Consider the following 12,750-nt stretch of genomic DNA (forward strand, 5'->3'; position numbering starts at 1 on the left):
TTTGGAAGTTGAGGAACACACAATCCCTTTTGGCCCTTCATTTGCAGATATATTAGTTTTCAGGAGAGGAAGCAGCTGCAAGGAGGCAATTTCTTTAAGCCATCATGCCTTTTTTTTTGACCACTGCATGCTTTGAGCAACAGAGGCTATTCTCCTCACTCCACAGGCCGGGGATGGACAAGAATGGTATTTACAGGATCCCATACCAAAGGGAACCCTCAACACACGAGCGTGTCATTCCAGCTACCCACAGAATTTTTTCCAAAACCAGACGAAAGAGCATATTTTAGAATTATGTTTCTTAGTTAAAATGGTCAAGAATCTGCTATTGCCATTTACTATGTTTTACCAGCCTTGTTATTAGAAAATTGTACCTTATTTCAAGCCTGTGTAGGTCTCATTCCAGGCATTCGATCCTGTTAGACTTCTGTCAGGTAATATAAAGTGCCTTCTACTATCGGTTATTTTTGACCCCTGCCAGTCTCTCCATAGGTAAGAACAAGACTTGATCCCCTAAAGCACAATGACCAGGCTTAACTGACAAACTGGACGAGAACGCAGCATGCAATGGGAGGAGGAGAAACTTCTAAAAAACTACACTCAGAGGTTTCGTGCCCTGTTGAGAGAGACAGTGCCAGCAGCACTGCCCTCCCACTGCTGCTAGTGTCAGTGCCGTCACCTCATCCTGTCACAGCACAGATGGGACCGAGCACAGGAGGGACCGCTTATTCAGGCAGAGAATTTTCTGAGCCAGCTCTGGGTGTCACTGGAGCTATTGGCTCCAAGAGTCACACTTCAGAAACAAAACCTTCCAGTGTCACCAATACTCTTGGGTATTTATACAGTATGGCCAGTGCAATTCTGTAATCCTCCTTTTCATCAGTTCAGGCAATAAGGGCAAGGTCATTCCTTTTTTTGAAGTTCAACTTGTTTACTGAGAGGTGTGGTTTTTAAACCCATACCAAGAGCAATGCAATCCCATAAGCCTGCATTTTCTAACTTGCATTCAGCCACTGTGACCAGTGTAGCCTGCATCATACCAAAGACTAAGCATCCTCATTATGAAATCCTTTAAGCTAAACCTGAATAAAGTCAAAGCGTAGATCCTTCAACAGATATGTGCATTAAGAAAAACTTACATCCAACTTTCACTGAGTACTCATGGATATAAAGGTAGAAATCAGACTTACTTGATCCACCAGAAATCAGTTTTCCAACAGCTGCTAGATCTACAGTCACGTTACCAAAATTTTTGTTTTCTCTATGTTTTATGGGGCATATTACTTTTACTTTACAGCAAAGGGCAACCTTCAACTACAATACAGTACTAAAGCAATATTGCAAAAAATAAAGAACATTATACTTGATTGATGGCATGTGTGCATCTATTATTCATGTATTCTGTTTACCCCGAGGACAAAACTGTAGCTCATGCTGTAATAAGATCCCACTCCAGAAGAAGATTATATTCCCTCATAAAAAGTAAAAGCCAACTGATTAACATGTTGACTTCTGATTATAAAACAATGCAGTGTCAACTTCCAATACCTGAAAAGTAAGTAGACTGTCTGGTTACGTAAGTCTGGTAAACTGGGGGGACTTGAGTTATCCCAACTGGAAAAGTAAATAACTATATATATATACACACATACTCTTACACAACAATAAACTTTTTTTTTAGGTAATGAAAATAAAACTTCTCTAATGCCTTTTCACTACACAAATATTACCATAGCTAGTCTCTAGATATTTAAATCTATTAAAGGAATTCTATATGCTCCATTAAACTTCGTTATCAACATTTTTTGCCTTTAGTAGCCATAGGCATTAAAGCCACAGAACCCCAAAAATTTCAGACCCAGACCAACAGAGGTTAGCATCAGCATTTTGGAGACTGAAGCGACAGGATCATTTCTGCCTGGTAGTCAGCCATGTCTCACATCAGGTCAGCTGCAATTCCTTATGATTCCAGAATACAAACTGGATGGAAAAGAACATGGAAACCCAAAGACATCTTTAAGCTAAGTGAAGATGCTCAAAATGGACAGGCATCAAATCAAAGCACTTAAACTCAAGCCTTATGAAGCCAGAAAGTGGCATTCAGAAGTCCCCAAGGGTTTACTCCCATAGGGGTTTTTTGTGGGCTTCTTGATTTTCACTTTCTCTACTACACCAAGCAGATGGGGAATTGAAAGAAAGAGACAAAAATTGAACAAACACCAAAACCAACCACAGAAAAGGTTTATTTGCTAACCATGAAAGAAGCAAATTTTTGAATAAAAATACATCTAAAATAATTTGATACTGTAAAAGACAGCACAGAGAACACAACACCTGTGAAGAGGCCTGTAAACTACCTGCTACTTGAGAATTTTTTGTACTCATGTTTCTGGCATCCAAGAGTGATGGCTTTTCATACCTGAGATATATCATACCATATATCACATGGAGCATCTCCCTTATGAGCAAGGGATGAGAGAGCTGGCCCTCTTTAGCCTGCAGAGGAGAGGACTGAGAAGGGAGCTTATCAACGTCTACAAACACCTTCGGGGCGGGTGCCAGGACGACGGGGCCAGGCTCTTTCCAGTGGTGGCCAGAGACAGGGCAAGGGGCAACGGGCACAAACTGCAGCACAGGCGGTTCCGTCTGAGTATGAGGGAAAACTTCCTCGAGGGTGGCAGAGCCCTGGGACAGGCTGCCCAGAGAGGCTGTGGGGTCTCCTGCTCTGGAGACATTCAAAACCCACCTGGACACGACTGAGCAACCTGCTGTAGGTGAACCTGCTCTAGCGGGGGGTTGGACTAGATGGTCTCCAGAGGGCCCTTCCCACCCTGACCATTCTGGGATTATGTGTGATTCTGTGACTATGTTTCTTCCCTGATCCTGGCACTACCTAATGCTGCCTAGTGGCTGGTATAAAATGAGAAGGCACAGAACCATAGAATGGTTTGGATTAGAAGGGACCTTAACCATCCTGCTCCAACATCCCTGCAGACACCGTCCACTAGACCAGGTTGCTGTAAGTCCTGTCCAACAACACAAGCCCCTGGCCTGCAACACTTCCAGGGATGTGGCACCCACAGCTTCTCTGGGCAACCCATTCCAGTGTCTCACCACCCTCACAGTAAAGAATTTCTTCCTAATACCTAACCTAAATCTACCTTCTTTCAGTTTAAAGTCATTACCCCTTGGTCCTATCACTACATGTCCTTACAAAGGCAGGGAGGAAGCTTCAGCATTGGCTGGGCAAATGAGACAAGAAAAAAGGAAAAGAAAAAAAAACCATCACCAAACCAGGAAAAAAAACCCAAGCCCTAACAAAACACATCAGTCAGCTACATCACTCAGAGAAAGAAAAAAAAAGTAAGTTTGCTCAAGGGGAAAACTGCTCTTCCTTATAACTCTCCCCAGCTTCTGGAGTTCTCCTTCCCACCACCACCCTGCAAGGACAGCTTGTTCTCATAAATCTTCAGAGAGGTGAACACCTACATTCGGCTGCTGTGAGGATACTCTCACCCGCTTATACCGATCTCCTGTAATCCTGGAGCGCTGGTCCTCTTCCTGAGAGCTTTTTAGATTTGTCTGAACCAGCAGGAGTTAAAATGAATGCTCTCATCATCACTCTGACCTCAGAGAGGGCGGAGACTTTCCCTGTACACACTTATCACTGCCTGCCACTCATACACATGGAGGGGAACCTTTTTTTATATACATATAAAAATCAACCCAATATATCTATATTTGTTTGTAATTTAGTGCAGATTTGATGATGGTAAAGAAATGTTTCCATAGAATCTTGGACAATCTCAATCAGTAATGGTATTCTGATGACAGCAGTTAAACAAGGTCATAAAAACTCCACTTTAAAACCAATGGAGTTTGATGTCAAGAGCCACTGGAAAGGTGGAGGTTAGCTGGAAGCTGAACTGCAGCGTCACATCCCATGGGAACAAACAGAATGGGATATTTTTAGTTGGAAGGGACCTACAGCGATCGTCTAGTCCAACTGCCTGATCAATTCAGGGCTGACCGAGTTAAAGCATGTTGTTAAGGGTGCTGTCCAAATGCCTCTCAAAACAGGCTTCAGACATTGATCGCCTCTCCAGGAAGCCTGTTCCAGGTTTGACCATCCTCTCAGTAACAAAATGCTTCCTAATGCCCAGTCTAAACCTTCCCTGATGCAGCTTTAAGCCATCCCCACGCACCCTATCACTGAATCCCAGGAAGATGAGCTCAGAACCACCCTCCACATCTCCTCAGGAAGCTGTAGACAGCAATAAGGTTGCTCCCCTGCCTCCTTCTCTCAAAACTGGGCAAGCCCAAAGTCCTCAGCTACTCATAGGACATTTCTTCCAGCCCTTTCACTACCTTTGTTGAGCTCCTCTGGATGCATTCAATGACCTTCACAATCCTTCTTGAACTGTGGGGCCCAGAACCACATTCAGTATTCAAGGTGAGGCCTCACCAACGCTGGATACAGTGGCATGATCACCTCCTTTGACCAGCTGCTTGTACTGTGTTTGATGCACCCCAGAATGCGGTTTGCCCTCTTGGCTGCCAGGGCATGAACAGATGCTGTGGCTTCCTGCAGTTTTACTAACCCTCCCTGATTGTCTGAAAGCCCTCTGAGGACCTTGTCTGAAACACGCATGTAATCAAAACCAATAAACAGATGAGGCTTTTCTAAAGATTCTTCTAAATCTGCAGTTTCTTGTGTTTGAAGAAAATTCAACATCCTAAATGACCATTGCAATTGTTTTGGTGTAGGTGCTCATACAGCTTCCAATTTTTAACTCAAACTCCACATAATTCAAGAAGCGTACACAAGACTACAGCCACAGACTAAACGCTTAGCAAAAATAAGAGTTAAAAAATAAGAAGTGCTGAAGTTCATGGTATGCTCACATAAATTTTTTCATCCAAAGTTTTAAGGACAGACTTGAACAAGACAACAGCACTAAGCAAAACATGCAAAGCCACTTACATCCTTATTTATTTAAACCAGAAAGCCGGTATTTTCTCTATGAAGTCAGCTGCAATTTTAAAACAAATATATCAAAGACAAAAACATAAACATGTTTTTAACACAGAAATGAAGAAAACTGAACAGGATATAGAAAAGCAGTATAAAAACATTATTCACTAACCCCTCTGTAAATACAGCCTAGTCTGAAACAGCATATACAGGATTCAAAAGAAAAATTCCCAATGCTAATGTTTAAGTAATTGTAATTCATAATCTTCCTCTTGGCGCATGCAAGATTTTATGAAGGCTATAAATCTTTAACATTATTGAGAAAAAGTAAGGTCTTGAAGACATACGTGCCACATGTATTAGCTCAGAGAAACTAGATTCATCTGCAGCAATAAAAAAAAAGCCAATTCTGCTAAGCCTGATTAAATATTTAGGTCATATTGTTTCTGTAGCAGAATTTGAAAAATGCACAGTGAATAACATCTTTCATTGAGTTTGAAGACTTAATCGCTATACTTTAAAAAGGCAGTTATGCTACAACATGACTTTATGGGAATGCCAATACAAAAGCCTTTCTTCTTTTTTTTTTTTTTTAAAAAAAAGCCAAACAATGAAAGTATAAGCTAATTAAACCAGCACATGTTAGTCAGCACCCCAGACTATCTGTATACATGCAGGGAGAATGCCGTGACATGCTATGGACATTTTACTACTGCTCATGTTAGGTAACTTGTGTGCTAGGAACTCCTCTTGGTTCTTACTCTTAATGTTCCCAAAGTCAAACCAAACCAAAATACATTCTATACTCAAATACTACACAGATGACAACAACTTATTAGATCATCCACTCCATGAGAACGGTTAAAATTACTCTGCCTAAAATACCACCTATTTATGCTATTTCAAACAATATAAACAGAAGAAAGGCAAACCATCAAAAGCTTATGTGTCTTCTTGCCAACAGTAAAACATGTCATGTACATCATCCAAAATTAGAATTTTGGATTAAAGTTTTCATTTCTGTTAAGTACTCCACCACTGATGACATGATGAACTGTGGTACTAATGAACCACAGTAGAAAGAATACTATGTTTTTTCTGTGCTGAGACTGTTATGAAAGACTGACATGCATATGTCCACAGAAGGGTGGTCTGGGCTTCTTTGGGGTGGGCTTCTGCTACTGTGGTGTTAACACAGTTGAGCTGCTTAAGGCACAATAAAAGTCGGTACCAGGGACACAGGAGATCACATTGGCCTCTACCACACTTAGAACACTTAAAGCAACTCCTCCTTTTTCAGCCAGTCTCAGTATTATTACTATTACTATTATTATCATCATTATTATTACCTTAAGAGTCACAATTCATGTTCGAAAGGGACCTTAGGAGGTCTCCAGTCCAACCTCTTGCTCAAAGAAGGGTTAACAATGATTCCAGAGCAGACTGGGATTTTGTCCAGTTGGGTCTTGAAAGCCTCCAGGGACAGTGACGCAACAACTTCTCTGGGCTGCTGTGCCACTGCTTCCCTGACCATGAAAAGTTGTCTTCTTCATCAGGCTGGAACTGTCCAACTCCAGTACATGACCATTCTCTCTGGCCTTCCTGACACACACTTCTGTAAAGAGCCTGGCTCCATCTTCTCAGTAAGCTCGTTCTATACGTGGGAAGGCTACTAACCATTTCTCCGAAACTCCTGCCATAGCCTTGCCCCAAAGCCTTCTCTTCTCCAGGCTAAACAAGCCCAGTTCCTTCAGCCCACCTTCCTAGACCAAGTCCCACAGCTTCCAAGCATCATGGCATCCCTCCACTGAACTTGCTCCAGTTCAACAACTCACAGCACTCTCAGAGGCATCTCACCAAGTCCCACGGACGTGTATGTGTCAGTTCTCACGTATTCCCTGACGTGACCCTTTTTCACCACTGGTATTTTCCTTCCTCCTTGATCGCCACCTAAATTCCTAATCTAAGTAATACGGTGACTTATCTTAGCTTTCTAAAAATAATTCATTCTTGCAGGCCTACTTTTCAGATACAAGTATCACTAAATTCATAACTTATAGCATGAGGTGATGACAGGACTTTAAATATCATTATTGCAAAACAGCAGTTTAGGGGCGAGGGGTCACTATAGGGTTAAAGAGGCCATAACAACACAGAACAGAGAAACATGAAAATTATTTAAATGCTTAAGAAGTGATTATTTGTGATAATGTGTCACAGACGTAAGTTCCCATGCCCCAAAGCAGCGCTCTGTCACAGTACTGGCCAAATGTACATGACATGCTTATGAGATGAATATTCTCTTTACACATGAAAGTATTTATAGAGAAGGGAGGGCAAGGAAATGAAAACCAAACAAGTTCTGGAGATGTTTGATAGACTGAAAATAAAATCATGAATACATGAGATTCTTCTACAGAAAGGCCAAATCACCTCCATACAGATGAAGTTCTACGAAAAAGAACAAAAGGATTTGTCTATTAGAAGCAGACACAAGCAACTGATGACCTGTAAGGCAAAAAAAAAAAAAAAAAAGATATGGAAGAGCTCAGAGGAAGTGTCTATTCAGTACTGATGTTTCAGACAAAAAGAGAAGGCTTTAAACATCCAGATACACCAGTTACTTGGAAGGCATGTATCCCTTGCAGCTTAAGAGATACTTCTGTGGGAGTGCTGCTTTTGAAACCTCCTTCGTTTTTATCCTTTGGCTAGACAATTGTGTTAATTCACAGGCTCTGCAGGGATTACAGGGAATGCCTGCGACACCCACATTAATGTGGACATTTGCATCTCAATCTGCACGAACCTGAAGTCCTCTGTTGGGAGACAAAGCTCCAGCACCACGACAGAGGGCACCACGACCAGTCGGCAGCACTCCCCTGAGCTCTCACCCTGTTACGCAGCAGGATTCATCCCATCTGAGCCCGTGTAAATTGTGGTATTTGGAGAAAGATCTACTTGTGGACCCAACAGCACAATTAATGAGTTACAGAAACATGTCTACACAACTTCACAGCAAATGTATTTATTCATTGAAGAACTAAGTGGTTTTACTTCCCCTAAAAGCGTGTTCTTTCCTAAACTTGCTGAAGGCAATTACCATTAAACAGGTTGAGTCATTCAACAGTTACAAAGACCTGAATGCACATTAAAGTTGTTAAATCCCAATTCTTCCTTCTGTACCTATAGTTTCCGCCTTCTTTTAAGGACAATACTAAATATGAAAACTGACAATAATAACAATTAATCTGATTACTTACAGCCTATAAAAAGGTAGGCAGGAAAAGTACTATGTCACAACACTCCTTCAAATAACATGGGGGATATTACAAAGATGTTCAATTCTATAAAGATGACTCAAAAAGAAAAACATTGCAAGAAAAATTTAACCACTTCATTAAGGGATGCTGTGAACTAACCAAAATTCAAATTCACAAACCCAACAGATACTTACATAAGCAAAACTCATTCTTGGATAAGCAGTGACCTCTGTTCTGCAGACAAACTAGTTTTCACTTCTGCAAAACTAGGCACTCAAGAATTATACCAGTGCCCAAGAACAAGGCGGGCATTTAAATTATTAAAAACTGTGTGGTAAAATAGAAAAAAAAAATAATGGCAAATTTTTTTTCTAATTCACTTTTTAACCCAGAGTTACTGTTTTAATGACAAAAGTTTTACAGTACTCTGACAATTTTACTTAGAGCAATTAGGGCCATCACTGAAAAAACAGCTGATAAACTTTAAATCCCTAGACTCTGGATGCACATTACTCTATATTTTAAAAAACTAGCTACATGGTTTCACATACAGTAATACAAAATACACAGCTACGTGTATCTGTTGTAAAAAATCCGAGACTTCCCTAGGGAAAAGTCAAGTTCAAAGACCAGTTAAGAGAAAAATGCATCTTCTCATGCCATAGGTATTCTGCACTCATTGTAGCAGTAAGTAGAATAACAATTTTTTTCTCATCCAGCATGAAATTTGCTTGTCAAATCCACTTGCAGCTGGTAAGTACTTAAGTATTAATAAATACATTGCAGTAGCAATACCACATTTCTACAGAAACTCACACATTACAATTTAAACACAATTTTGAATCCAGCATGATCTTAAACTGAGCTTAAAAAGTATAGTTTAAAACAACATCCTGTACTCTTATTCTTAAAGAATTGTAAATATTGTCACTCCAGAAAATCCCAGCACACTCCTATAAAAGGCAACTGCAGCAGAAAAACTGAATTCCTAACATAGGAAACCATAAAATAAATGGTTTAGCTGGGGAGGTGAAACTTCTCAAATCCAGCACTACATATCAGAATGGATGGGAATTTTTCTCGGTAGCTTACAAAACCTAACTAACTCTACAAAACAATCAAGACTTTCTTGAAGAGTTCAAAGGGAAAGAAGGGCTTCAGCCCCCTCTCAGATGAGAGAAGGCAGATTTGAGGGACCACAAGCATGGATATTTAAACACAACACTTATAACTGTATTTAAAAGCAAAAAAGAAACCCCCAACACTGAGCTACTCTGGTGCCCAGCATCGTGCTCAGATATCTTACAGTACTCATCACCATCAGCTTCAAGGCTGGCTCACCAGTGAGAAGTGGGGTTACTATCTCTGCTTCTTCCAGCCAGCAACAGATCAGTACAGCTGGCTGTACGCCTCACATTTTGCTCTCAGGTATAGCAGGGCTATGATGACACGCAAGGACAACATACTGCATCTATAGCATGCACAAGTTAAAAGTCTCTGACCTGTATCCCTTTTAAGCAGACCTTTTTTCCTAATTCCACCTGACTCCTATCAGCATCAAGATGCGACAGAAACCTCTTCATGTCATCCCCTGAATCCCACTGAACTCTCTACAACAGGCAAATAAATCAACAAAATATGAGACCGATATAATCATATACCATCTTTTGATACTGAAATTCCTTAAGTCACCCAACAGGGAGAAGTGCAACCAATAAAGCATCCTTAGTGGCTCCAGCATAGGAATTTAAATATAAATATTCTGCTTTGGCATCATGGACCGAGCTGGATCCATCAGCTCTGGCTAAATCTAATAGTGGCTAACAGAATGCATAAGGTAGGAAAAGGAAGGACAATTTATGCCTCAAAACTTTTATCTCTTATAAAATACACGTATTCCAGTCGCTTTTCTTGATTACAAGATTTGTTACAAAGTTTCAGGGTTTTTTAGAGGAAATCAGGTTAAAATACTTCCTTCATGGTGCTTAAGCCTGCCAGGGAAGCCAAGGTTGTAAAGCTCCTGAGAAGAAAAAGCTACCATACCAGCAGTAAAGTCTTACAGGAGACAGGCTGCCCTGGCAACAGACTCTTCTTTCCAGCCTGCTCATGTCCTAGCCCCACAGCACATTTTACAACAGATTTTAATACATTTTTATAGTGGGACCTTTTGATTTATAAGCAATCATAATCATAGTGACAAATCAAATCCCAATCATGGTGGCCATTTTTGGCTATTGTACAGATGCCTAGTTTTCTAACTGCAGTGTAAGATATTCTCTCCCTAACCCTTGTCTTGTTTTTTCTGGTTCTGTTTCAAATCTGAAGTCACCTTCTTCATCACAATTTCTACCATATAATAATATGGAGTGTCTGGCTACAAGGAGGCAGAAGCTTAGAAATAACAGCATGGAATATCTTTGGACTATGTAAGAACATCATATAGTATCATGTAAGATATGATATATAATATCATATAAGATATATAATACAAGAGATCATATTATATTATATATATGATATATAATATAAGAATATCATGTAATAGATATCATGTTGCTTTTTTGTTTTCCTTCTTCAGGTGATGACTATGTCCATATTCTCCACACAACCTTCCATTACTTCCAACCAGAAAAACACAGCTCCAACCCTGCCAGCACCCAATGGCTGGGACAACCAGCATCCTCCTCAGACTGCTGTCCTACCAGACTACCACCTCTACAATTCTCTAAATGCACTGAGGTCTCAGATTAGATTATAGAATCAGAGAACAGAATTGTAGAATCACTTAGGTTGGAAAAAAAATTTAAGATCATCAAGGCCAACCATTAACCCAGCACTGCCAAGCCCACCACTAAACCATGGCCCTAAGCACCATATCTGCCAGTCTTTTAAATCCCTCCAGGGATGGGGACTTCACCACCTCCCTGGGCAGCCTGTGCCAGTGTGTGAAAGCCCTTTATCTTCCATCCACCCCAACAGACTACTGAACTTCAAGCACAGTCTTGCTGATCTTATGCAGACAAAATTCTCAACTCAGATTTTTGAGCACTAGACAGCACAGTTCTGTACGCATTCAAACCTTGGTTGGCTATTATTTGTAATACTGCCCAGCTCAGACCCCATGTGAACTCTCTTCTAAAAGCCATAGAGTAACCAACCAACAGTAGTAAGAGCTTACATCTTTGGAAGAACTAAGACTTTTGAATATGCCAGTACTATGTGTTTGCTCTAAGGTCTCTTTGTAACTATGCATGTCTAGAGACATGACGATAAGGCACCCAACCATCACTGCAGGTTGTTGAAACATTGCGTACAAGGAGTGCAAGAGAATTTCTGGGTGTTGCATGTCCTTCCTTGGATCTTGAGATGGGTCCTACACACCAGTGAGTCAATCTGCTTCAAAGATGCCACTACACATGGTGAAAACCCCCATGTGAGATGGCTGGAAAAGGCTGGTGTAGGGAAGATCCTCACAACACAAAAGGCTCCTTTTATAATTCTGAGTTTAAAGGTCGAGATGAGACATGCGTGTCTTCTCTACAGACGGCTGCCGCCTCTTCTGATGAGCCAGCAGACCACATGCTTGGCCATTTCATAACCCAATTAAATCAAAATAATCCAGATGAGCTTACTTTGAACCATGATTTAAAATTTGAACAGTAGATGTCCATAACCTCAGAGCATTTTGACAAAAGCCAAGCCTCTCAGAAATACACATGCAGTTATGCTAGATGACAAGACTACTGAGTGGTGGTAACAGTTGACTGCAACAATACCAGTAAGATAACCTCCTCCTGACAAAAATATAACAAGAGGAACACATCTCGCTTTGGTCTGCAGAAACAGCAGTACAATAACATGGAACAAAAACAGAAACCAGGAACATAGGAAAAAGCTCCGAAGCCGCAAATGAAGTATCACACTAAAAACTAGACCAAGTTCCTAAGCATCAAGGTAGCATATCTCACACCACACCAGGATCTATGATTTCAGAGGCCAACATGTGCAAATGCTTGGAAGACTCATAGGCTCCATGTCTACAATTTGAGAAATTAAGAGAGCAGGCTTTTAAGACAATGCCTGCGACACATAATGGAAAAATACCTCCAATTCAAATTTTGGATGCTCAACGTCACTGCCAAGGGTATGAAAAGAGGGCAAGTATCAAACAAGGAAAAAGGAATGGCAGAATACATTCATCCTGGTTACTCATCCTTACTTTTAAAGCCAAGCATTTCCAAAAGAGGAGGGGCTCGGAGGGAATTAAACCCTAAAAAGCAGTGGTTTAAGAACAAAATGTATCTCTTGTCCTTTACAAAGTGTACAGGCACACAATCGCAATTTACTTGTTTTTGGCACACTGTCTGTACTCAAAGCAGGTGTAGGTCTTATTGCCCAGCCTCATCACAGAACGATCATTGCGTTATGTCTGATTTAACAAATAGATCTTTTGCCAAATATGCAGGAAGAAGTAAAGCAAGCTGAAAATCCAGTCTGCATAGCATTTGAGAATCA

At 40.7% G+C, this 12,750-nt stretch overlaps 1 protein-coding gene across 4 annotated transcripts in view; it reads right to left on the minus strand.

Annotated features, from left to right (window-relative positions):
* DYM (dymeclin) overlaps positions 1–12,750 on the minus strand; it is a 213,662-nt gene that overhangs the window by 91,979 nt on the left and 108,933 nt on the right. The gene's annotated exons all lie outside the window — the stretch shown is intronic.

This window comes from Falco peregrinus, chromosome Z, assembly GCF_023634155.1.
Source record: "Falco peregrinus isolate bFalPer1 chromosome Z, bFalPer1.pri, whole genome shotgun sequence".
Taxonomy (NCBI): domain Eukaryota; kingdom Metazoa; phylum Chordata; class Aves; order Falconiformes; family Falconidae; genus Falco; species Falco peregrinus.